The sequence below is a fragment of the Haematobia irritans genome, chromosome 4 (assembly GCF_050003625.1).
Source record: "Haematobia irritans isolate KBUSLIRL chromosome 4, ASM5000362v1, whole genome shotgun sequence".
Lineage (NCBI taxonomy): Eukaryota > Metazoa > Arthropoda > Insecta > Diptera > Muscidae > Haematobia > Haematobia irritans.
The window spans coordinates 67196745-67206724 of record NC_134400.1 but is presented as its reverse complement, the minus strand read 5'-3'; positions in this window follow the sequence as shown (position 1 = coordinate 67206724).

Here is a 9980-nt window from a genome sequence, read left to right as displayed (position 1 = left end):
TCCTCGAGTGTGGTGGAATAAATCAGAAAATTATCGATGTAAATTATCAATCCTGGAATGTCTCCAAATAGTTTAACCATTTGTGAGTGAAAGATTTCTGGTGCAGCACTTATACCAAAGGGTAATCTCAAAAAACGATATCTCCCGAATGGAGTGTTAAATGTACACAACTTGGACGATTGCTCATCCAGGGGTACCATCCAAAACCCACTTGTAGCATCCAATGAGGTCAAATATTCAGACCCGTTTAGTTTAGCCTTGCAATCCTCTATGCTAGGAAAGGGGTAATAAGGTCTTAAAATTGCCCTGTTAAAATGCCTAGGATCTAAACAAATTTTAATACTCCCATCACGTTTAGTTACTAAAACAATTGAGTTTACAAACTGAGTTGGCTCACTAATCGCTATAATAACCTTCAAGTCCGTCATACGATTTAATTCTTTTTTTAAACCATCGTACAATTTAAATGGTATTTTGCGTGGTGGCTCCACAACAGGAGTGACGTTTTCGTCAATAATCAATTTGCATTCATTTTGCAATAACCCAAGTCCACTAAAAACATCTGAATGTGTTTCAGTTAACCTCTCTGCAGAAATTGTGTTAACTTTAGTTATTAATATCATATCAATAGCGCTTTCTATACCAACAATGTTCTTGCAATTCAGATTCACAACAAAGAAATTCAGAATATATTGTTTAGAATTGTATATTACTTTTAAATTTACCCTACCAAGAACTGGAATATTTTCCTTACTTATTGTAAAAATGCGAATAGCTGTCTTTCTTATGTTATCAATAATATTCAGTTTGGCTGTCCCATATGACAATATATTAGCCTGAGCACCGGTGTCTATTTGCAACGTTATGTTCATATCACTAATCTTTACCTCCACATTCCATTCCGCTGGGCTTCTTTCCTCCTTATGGACCATTCCAACGAACAAGTCATCACCACCATCATCAAGTTCTTCATCATCTTCATCGGCATTTATCTGCTTTACAATCTTGTTGTTGGCAGAACACACTTTTGCAAAATGGTTAAATCTTCCGCACTTATGGCACCGCGCACCATCCGCCGCACATTTATTTCCATGCCATCGTCCACACTTGTTACAATTTTCAGCCTTCATATTTCCTTTCCACCCATTTTGTCGCCTGACGCCGTCGCTCCGATTGTATTCACCAGTGTTTCTCTTCTGTAATTGCCTTTTATCTCCCCTTCTTTGGACAACATTTATATAACTTTCTTCCACGTGCTCAGACTGCAACAACAAAGCACTTTCTTTTGTCATTGCAATGCTTTTCGCTATTTTTATAGCTTTTTCCAATTTTAAGTCTCCTTCCGACAAAAGCCTCTCTTTAATATTTGTGTATTTAGACGAAAGACCACAAATAAATATATCTCGAACAAGGGATTCACGAAGCTGTCCAAACTCGCAATTTGCGCTTAAATTTTTAAGCTGTGTTATGTAATCTTCTATAGTTTGCAGATCCTCTTGTTTACAAGTAAAAAATGTATGTCGCTCCATCACTATATTTACTTGTGGTATAAGATACAGCTTAAATTTTTTTAATAATTCTTCATACTTCACTGTATGCACATGCATATCAAATGAATTGAAAATGTCCAGTGTTTGACTACCAATATGATGAAGAAGCAAGGCAACTTTCCTTTGATCTGTTGCTTGACCACCCACCTTATTCTCCTGATATAGCTCCCCGTGACTTTTACTTGTTCCCAAATCTAAAAAAATCTTTGCTGGCAAGCGTTTTACCTCAAATGAAGATGCAATTACAGTTGTAAACCATTATTTTGAAGACCTTGAGTAAAACTATTTTAATCAAGGGATAGAATTGCTAAAAAAGCGTTGGACTTGAAGTTTCAGGAGATTATATTGAAAAATAAAAATATTTTTGAAAAACTAACTATTCTCTTTCATTGATAGGCTAAAAAGTTTCCGAACCGCCCTCGTATATAGAAGAGTGTAAATACTATACATATTAACAAATTATGTAAAAAAATTATATACGATTGAATTAAGATATTTAACAGAGTGAATTAATATTATTATTTCTTATATAATTAATACAAAGTTTTTTTTAAATAAATTCTCATTCTCCTCATTTTTATATAATTGGGTAGCCTGTTGCATAAATGAAGTCCTTTGTAAAAAAGAGATCTCTGTGAAGATGATGAATTTACGCGCCGTAACCTGAAATCTCCTTTATTTCTGAGGTTATATGGTTGCACATCTCCAACAATCTTTCGGTGAGATAATCTGGTGCTTCGTCATTGTTCGTTCTCCGAATTAATTTAATTGTATTAAAAGCTAGTCGTTGTTTTATATTAAGCCATTTTAGAGTGCCTAGCATAGTGTCTATTGCTGTATATCTATTGCATTTTAGTATTGCTCTCATCGCTTTGTTTTGCAATTGATGCATTCTTTCTATTTGTGTTTCTGTGCAACATGTATATAAAATTGTTGAACCGTATTTTCGAAATGCGGTTTAATTATCGTATTGTACACATTTAATGAAGTTAACATGTTTATATTATTTCTTATTCTCTTAAAGAAGCCAATTTTCTTACTAATTTTTTTACAAACGTTGTCAATATGTTCGTTAAGGTTTAATTTATAGTCAATTATGAAGCCAAGGTATTTAATTTGTGTCACTTTTTCTATTTCTTTCCCATTTATCTTAAAATTATCGTCACTACTCGTGTTCAACTCAATTATCTTTGTTTTGTTTTCATTTAATTTTAATTTGTTCATCATTAACCATGTATTTATACGCTGCATGTCATCGTATACTTTATTCCGACTTTCAGAATCCGAATTTCCTTCAGCGAAGATTAAAGTATCTTCCGCATACATTACAATTTTACATTCGTTTAACATTTTCGGCATATCGTTGATGTAGATTATAAAAAAAAGGGCTCCGAGTAGGGATCCTTGCGGTACACCAAAATTATTATGAAGTTTTCAAGATCTAGAGTCATTTATTTTCGTAAATTGTTCTCTATTAGAGAGATATGATTTGAACCATTGTAGTTCTTTATTTCTAATACCATACATATAAAGTTTATCATAATATCCCGGTCTATTGTTTCGAAAGCTCTTTTGAAGTCTAGAAATATCGCAGTCAGTTTCGAGTTTTTCGGTTTTTTTCCATTTATTTATTACGTAATTTACAGTCGTTTCACATGAAAAGTTTTCATAAATCCAGATTGGTATTTCGATAGAATGCCATTATTCTCTATAAACTCTTCCAGTTGTAATTTTACAACTTTTTCAAATGTTTTCAGGATATTAATTGGCAGAAACTCTTCACTCTTCTTCGTGTTTTTTACTTTCTCAATCGGAGTTATCATTGTCTCTTTCCAGCAATTTGGAAATATGCCATTCTCGAGTGATTTATTTATTTATAATTTTGAGCAGACTTTTCCCACATATTTGTTCTTTAGTCCTTTAACGACACTTTTTAGATCATTCATATCAATTGTTCGAAATTTGAATTCCTGATCGAAATAATCTATATTGTTAAAATATTGCACATTTTGTATAGAGTCCCTTATATCGTTTACACTATTTTTAAAATAATCATTGAAAAGATTAATTATTTGATCATTGTTCTCATATTCTACATCACTAAATATCACAGATTTGATCACATTTCGTCGTTTTTCCATCACAAGATCTTTTATACTTTTCCACATGGTCTTCTGGTCCTTGGCTCGTGTAATTTGCTGGTTTACATATGCGTTTCTTGCATTACTTATAGCTAGCTTGTATCTATTTCGAAAAGCTATAAAATTTTCCCACGCTTGTGTCGTATCCAAATATTTGGCTCGTCTATGCGCAGCGTTCTTTTCATATTTTAGAGTTTTTAGCTTGTCGGTATACCATTTCTGATGTGAGCAGTTTTCATTTACAATTTTCTTTTTTATACATTTGGATACTGAAATGCTGAATACTTTGTCAAGGTCTTGAGCTAAAGCATTCACATCGCTATGCCCTGTATCACTCATAACGGATCTCAAAGATTCTAAAAACAAAATTCGATCATATTTGAAATATTCAAATTCCTTGTACCGCGGACGTTTATTTTATATTGTATCGCGGATATAATGTTCGATGGGTCCGTTTTCGCAGTTATTCTGTGGCTGTTCGTAAGAACGTAATCAATAAGTGTCTTAGACGTACTAGATATTCTCGTATATTCGTTTACAATTTGGTTCAAATTATTGTCATAAAGAGCACTTTTTAGTTTGTTTCTGTATGTGTTATCCTTTAGCCAGTCTATATTTATATCGCCGCAATAATAATATCACAGTTATGTTCACAAATGTTTTCAAGAGATTCTTGAAACTTATCACAGAATTCGACCTCGGAACCATTTGGTGTTCCTATTATTAATTTCACATTTCCTCTTACTGCTAAACAATACAATATCCAATAGTTTGATGTTACAACATTTTCCCGTGCGACTGGAGTTTGAATAACATATGATTTGATTATAACAATCTAAATTGATTTCACTATTATCCACATCTTGTGTTATATGTGTCTCCGAAAATATCAGGAACTAAGGATTTTCTGATGTAGTTACTAGTTTAACTTTGTTAAAATTATTAGTTTATCCTTCACTTTTTACTGTTGGTATAATGGTTTTCGTCTAATCCAAGATTTAGTTTTTTATTTACTCGCGTACAGTTAATACATTTATTTAGTTGCCCTCTATCACATTCAGTTGTTTTATGATCTCCTAGACATTTCAGACATGTTTCCAGATTTGTACATTCACTCGATTTGTGGTTATAACCTTTACACTTGAAACACTGTTGTACACTGGTTCCGTCACAGGCTCTGCATCTTTTCCAAACAACCTTTATTTTTGCATCCTTCATTATTTCTTCATACTTCTCGCCATTAACTTTTAGTTTGACATTATAAATGGTTTTATTATTTCGCTTTGTTTTATATATTTTTCATATTTTAAACTGTCTATCTTCCAGTACTTTATTTTGCTTGATCAATTTAGTATACAATTCGTCCTCTAAAATTTAAATGATACTACAGGGACATTTCTACTGACCACAGCCATATTTATAGAATTGAAGCCAAGGGGCTCTCTATTGGTTCCAGGTTGAGTTTTATTACAATAAGGGCAATTTGCACGGCTTATCAGCTTTGCATTTGCGGGCTTCGAGCTTTTTGTAGCAATTCTCAATGGTGTGGTTTCGTTTTCTGCAATAAGCACATTTCATGGTCTTTTTATCGACATTTTCAAACCCATTATACCTTTCTGTTTTTCCTGCTTATTTTCAATTGCCAGGATTTCAATTTCCCTGGCCTTAGTTAGGAGATCTTGAAATATGGAAATAGTGTTTCTTGAGACCTTACCAAGTAAGACCAAGTAAATCATGCAGAGCATTGTTTTTTCAGAAAGTTTTTCCGTTAGCTGAGAAAATTGTCTACGCTTTCTACAGACAAAACTGTCTACAGTCTCTAAGCTTTTTTTTTTATCCAGAAAAATCTCGCTATAAATACGCCAATCTGGCTTAGGAGGAGCAAACGTTTTCCTTAAAAGATCGACGGCTTCACTGAATGTTCTAACTTCAACTTGCCACCACGTCGAAGCATAACCCTCAAGTAGCAGTGGAAGGCTATTAAGCGCATGGACATCCGAAATGTTTTCAGCCTCTTTGTAAACAAGGATAGGGGCTAGAAAATCTTTGATCTAAGTTGAATTTCTATCGCCGGTAAAACGGCTAGTACAAGTGCTGAATGTACTAACTTTATGATTTTGGTTAAGGCCGATACCTATCAGAAGCTCTCTAAATTGGACATCCGTAAGATTTATGGTATTCATTGGATTTTGGCTAACCGTAGGTGGAATGTGGTTATCGTTAGGCCTAGCTGCATTAATTTGTCCATTTTGTGCTGCCATATTATTTGACCCACCATTATTTGTGCTGGGTATATTTTCATTTGACTCATTCCTTTGTACCGAAGCCCCAGAATTTATAGAATTTGTCCCTTGTGGGGTGTCTACACTAGGATTCCGTGGACTACGTCTGTACATCTTCCCACTTAAATATGAGCTAAATTATTACTTTTTGTACCCAAAAGAATAGCAACAACCAAATTCCAATAACCCACAAAACGGCGAAGAAAGCGACTACAGGGATTGAAGGCAACAACAACAACAATGATGTGAAGTCTGAGTAAGATTTTCCACAAAAGTTGAAGGTACCACCAGTATCATAAGTTTTGTTGGGCGCCAATGAAGGACTGGGGAATTCTTCCACATATCCTCAATTCTAATTTTAGAAGACTCCAGACGGTCAACGTCCAAGAGCTTTAGTGTCTTTTTCCTTTCAAAGTGGTGTCGAGACAGACGGTAACGTCCAGTATCATCCACACCTTATTTTATTGGTTTTCTTCCGTTATTCAACTTTATTGCCTGAGGGTAAGATTAGCAATGATACAATATTCAAAAAATTCAACACAAACCCGCTTGTTCGGGTAAGTAGTGAAAGCCTACTTATATGGCTACCTATTCGTAAACAACCCTACTTATGTTGTTGTTATTGTAACAGTTTTTAATGTAGTTTCATCCATTTTGTTCTATGCTTGTGTATTTCAGCTGGTAGCAGATCAAGGAACTCTGCGACAAGGATGGGGTGTGTCCAGAGTGATCTGGTAGTGAGACGGGTAGGCTTAGCTGGGCTAGCAAAAAGGTGACGAGTGTCATGTGGCCCTTGATTTCATATGGGACACACGTCAGCTACGCTGCTATCAATCACTGATAAGTATGAATTGAGGCGGCTGCACTTGCCTGACCTTAGTTGGGCCAAAACTACCCTTGTCTGCCGTGGGAGGTCTCTCTCCTCCGGTGCAATGGGCGGCGGTCGGACTCCGAGAACAGGATTAACCTTGTAGCTTCTCACCGCTTCAGCTACAGTATCCTCATGAATCCTGTTCAGACCTGTCTGGTATGCTGCCTGATCTAGAGGCTCTCTTTTGTAACGCTGGATCTTTGGCTCTAGAAGGTGAAGATCAACCCTTACATTCCTGGGTGGAGGTTGTCTATCCACAAGATGGTGATTCGGATGACAACTTCGATGGCAACCCAAGAGGTACTGCTTTGACAACATGTAGTTGTGTCGACGCACTGGGATGATCTTGGTCTCCGCATAAAGGTGATCCAGGGGTGTACTGCGGAGACATCCTGTTTCGGTTCTAAGGGCAGCGTTCTGACAGGTCTGTATGTTATTCCACTGCGTATCGCTCGTTTGAGGTGTCCACACTGGCGCTGCATAGTTTACCACTGACCGGCCAATTGCCTTATATGTAGTTAACAAGGTTTCTTTGTCCCTGAATTCCACGTACGACTGGCGTCCACACATATAATTCAGAACCCAACGCTTCGCCCCTGCCGGTAGGGACGTGTTCTCGATGTCCTCGAATAATGTGGCATGGTTGACCGTATCGAACGAATTGATATGTGTCGAAATGGCATGTAAGGCCGTCGTCGTACTGTGTACCTTACGGAATCCATGTTGATGGTGGGCAGCTGGAAGGAGTAGTGCCTCAAGTGTCTTGGCTACTGGCGAGAGAAGGGATATCGGTCTGTACGATTCATCTTTACTCGAATCTTTGCCTGGCTTCAGTAGTGGAATCACTCTTCCGATCTTCCAGACACCGGGTATAATGATTGATTCCAAGGACAAATTGAGGAGTCTGGTCAGGTACTCAACTCCTAGTATTCCCAGATGCTTCAGCATTAGCATTGAAATTCCGTCGGGGCCCAGCGCCTTAGATGGTTTCGCGCTGTTGGTGACATTGGTAACTTCGGCTGCGGTAAATTGTGGTGTGTCGTCGGCTCGGAGACCACGTATGCGACGAGTGGCTCTCTTTTTCGCTCTATCACTCTCGGGATGCTCGACAAACAGTCGGTTGAAGTATTTGGCTCTCTTCGGATCAGTCACAGTCACGTCGCCAAAGGTGACTGAAATCCCATCATCCATTGTAGCGGGGTTCGAGAGGGCTCTCACTGTTGACCACAATTTACCAGTCCCTGTGCCTAAGTTACATTGCTTCAGGTGCTCTAACCAAGTGTTCCTCTTGTGCTCGTCGACTATCTTACTAATCTCTAGATTTAGTTCTCTGATTCTAGGATCAGCAGGGTTAGCACGACGGCGTTCATCACGCTCGTCTGCGAGCCCCGCCGCTTCGGCTGGGAAGTTGGGCCTCACTTGGGCAATTCGACCAGCGGGTATGAAGCGAGCGGCTGCTGCGTTGATGATGTCCCGGAACGCCCTATGGGCAACATGATCATGAGAGGGGGACGGGAGCTCACTGAAGCGGCGATCGGTGTATTCTCTGAAGCCTTCCCAGTTGGTTTTCTTTTGGTTGATAAACGTCCGGCGTTCAGAGGTTATGAAATCGGAGGGTCGGTTAATGGTGAGAATTATGGAGAGGTGGTCCGGTCCCAATGAAATGACGGGTTGCCAGGAAACGTCATTTATCAGACCAGGCGACGCTACAGATAAATCTGGCGAACTGCTGCAGTCACCCATAATTCTCGTGGGGGCCTCTTCGTTCACCGTGCAAAATGTGGAGTCATCTATCTGCTCTGCCAAAGCTATGCCTCTCTGGTCATTACCTAGGAGTGAATGCCAAAGTTCATGGTGGGCATTAAAGTCTCCTAGAACCAATCGGTTATGCCCGCACAATAGCCACTCAATGTTTGGGCAATAACCTGGAGCACAGCTACCAACCGGCGGTATATACACATTGTATAGCTCTATCTCGACAGCCCCAGACTTGACTGCTACCCCCATACATTCCATATACGGGTCACTAGTGTCTGGCACAAGCGGGATAGGTCTATACTGCACGGAACGGTGTATTATGAAAGCCAGGCCACCACCTCCACTTCTTGTGCGATCCTTTCGAAGCACATTGTATCCATCACAATGGCGTAGGCTGCAGGTGGAATTCAGCTTAGTCTCCTGGATCGCTGCGACCCTTATCCTTTTCCGATTCATAAAGTCCACGATTTCGCTAATCTTACCTCGGAGCCCGTTGCAATTAAATTGCAAAAACGATGCACTATCCGGAACTGGAACAAAAATATTGGGTGTAAGATGCTGAGGCGGAGAATATTGTTGAACGGGAGATGTCGGGGGGGGGGGGGGGGTCGCATAGTCGGACGACCCACTGCTGCTATCGCTGGCACAGCATCCTGCCACGTAGTCAGTGTGACTATACTCCCGCAGCGATGTTAAGCCGGAACAGTTCCGGTAATGCACCACTCCAAGCACCGGTTACACCTGACCGAAACCGAACGGTGGTGGATCAGGTTTCGGCAGACTGAACAATGCCATGTTCCGGGGCTCTCCTCTATCCCGGCTCGGACCAACAGCAAACGGAGAAGGCTCCCCGGGATGCACCTTCTCCAACACAAAAAGACGGACGAAACAACACGTACACTGATGTGGCAGCCGCTGGCCAATGGATGGGGTCCATCGGGTCAATCCGGTACACAGAACCCTCCGCCGTGGGATTGAACCCTACTTATAATCCTGACTACCGCCCTTGTATTTGAGCGGAGAATTTAACGAGGAGATGTCGCTCAAAATAACCAATAGACTATTCTCTGCATTATCGGTAACCGATATTCAACCGTCGAACGGAGCGGACGTGTTTTTCAATAGCGGATAAACTCATCGTAATAGGTACCTACTAAGAATTTCAAGTGTGGTGGGATATTAAGCCACCATGCAGCGAAATTCCAAGTCATCCACTGGGTTGCTAACTTCAGGGCCCAGTGGACGGGTATCGACTGGAGTTATAAATCTGGGCAATGACCAAGAGTTAGGCCCAATTAGTCGACTTGTAGACGGGTCGACAGGTGGCGACACTCTGACAAGTCGAACTTTTTCTAAGGTAACGACATCAAAGGAGGTA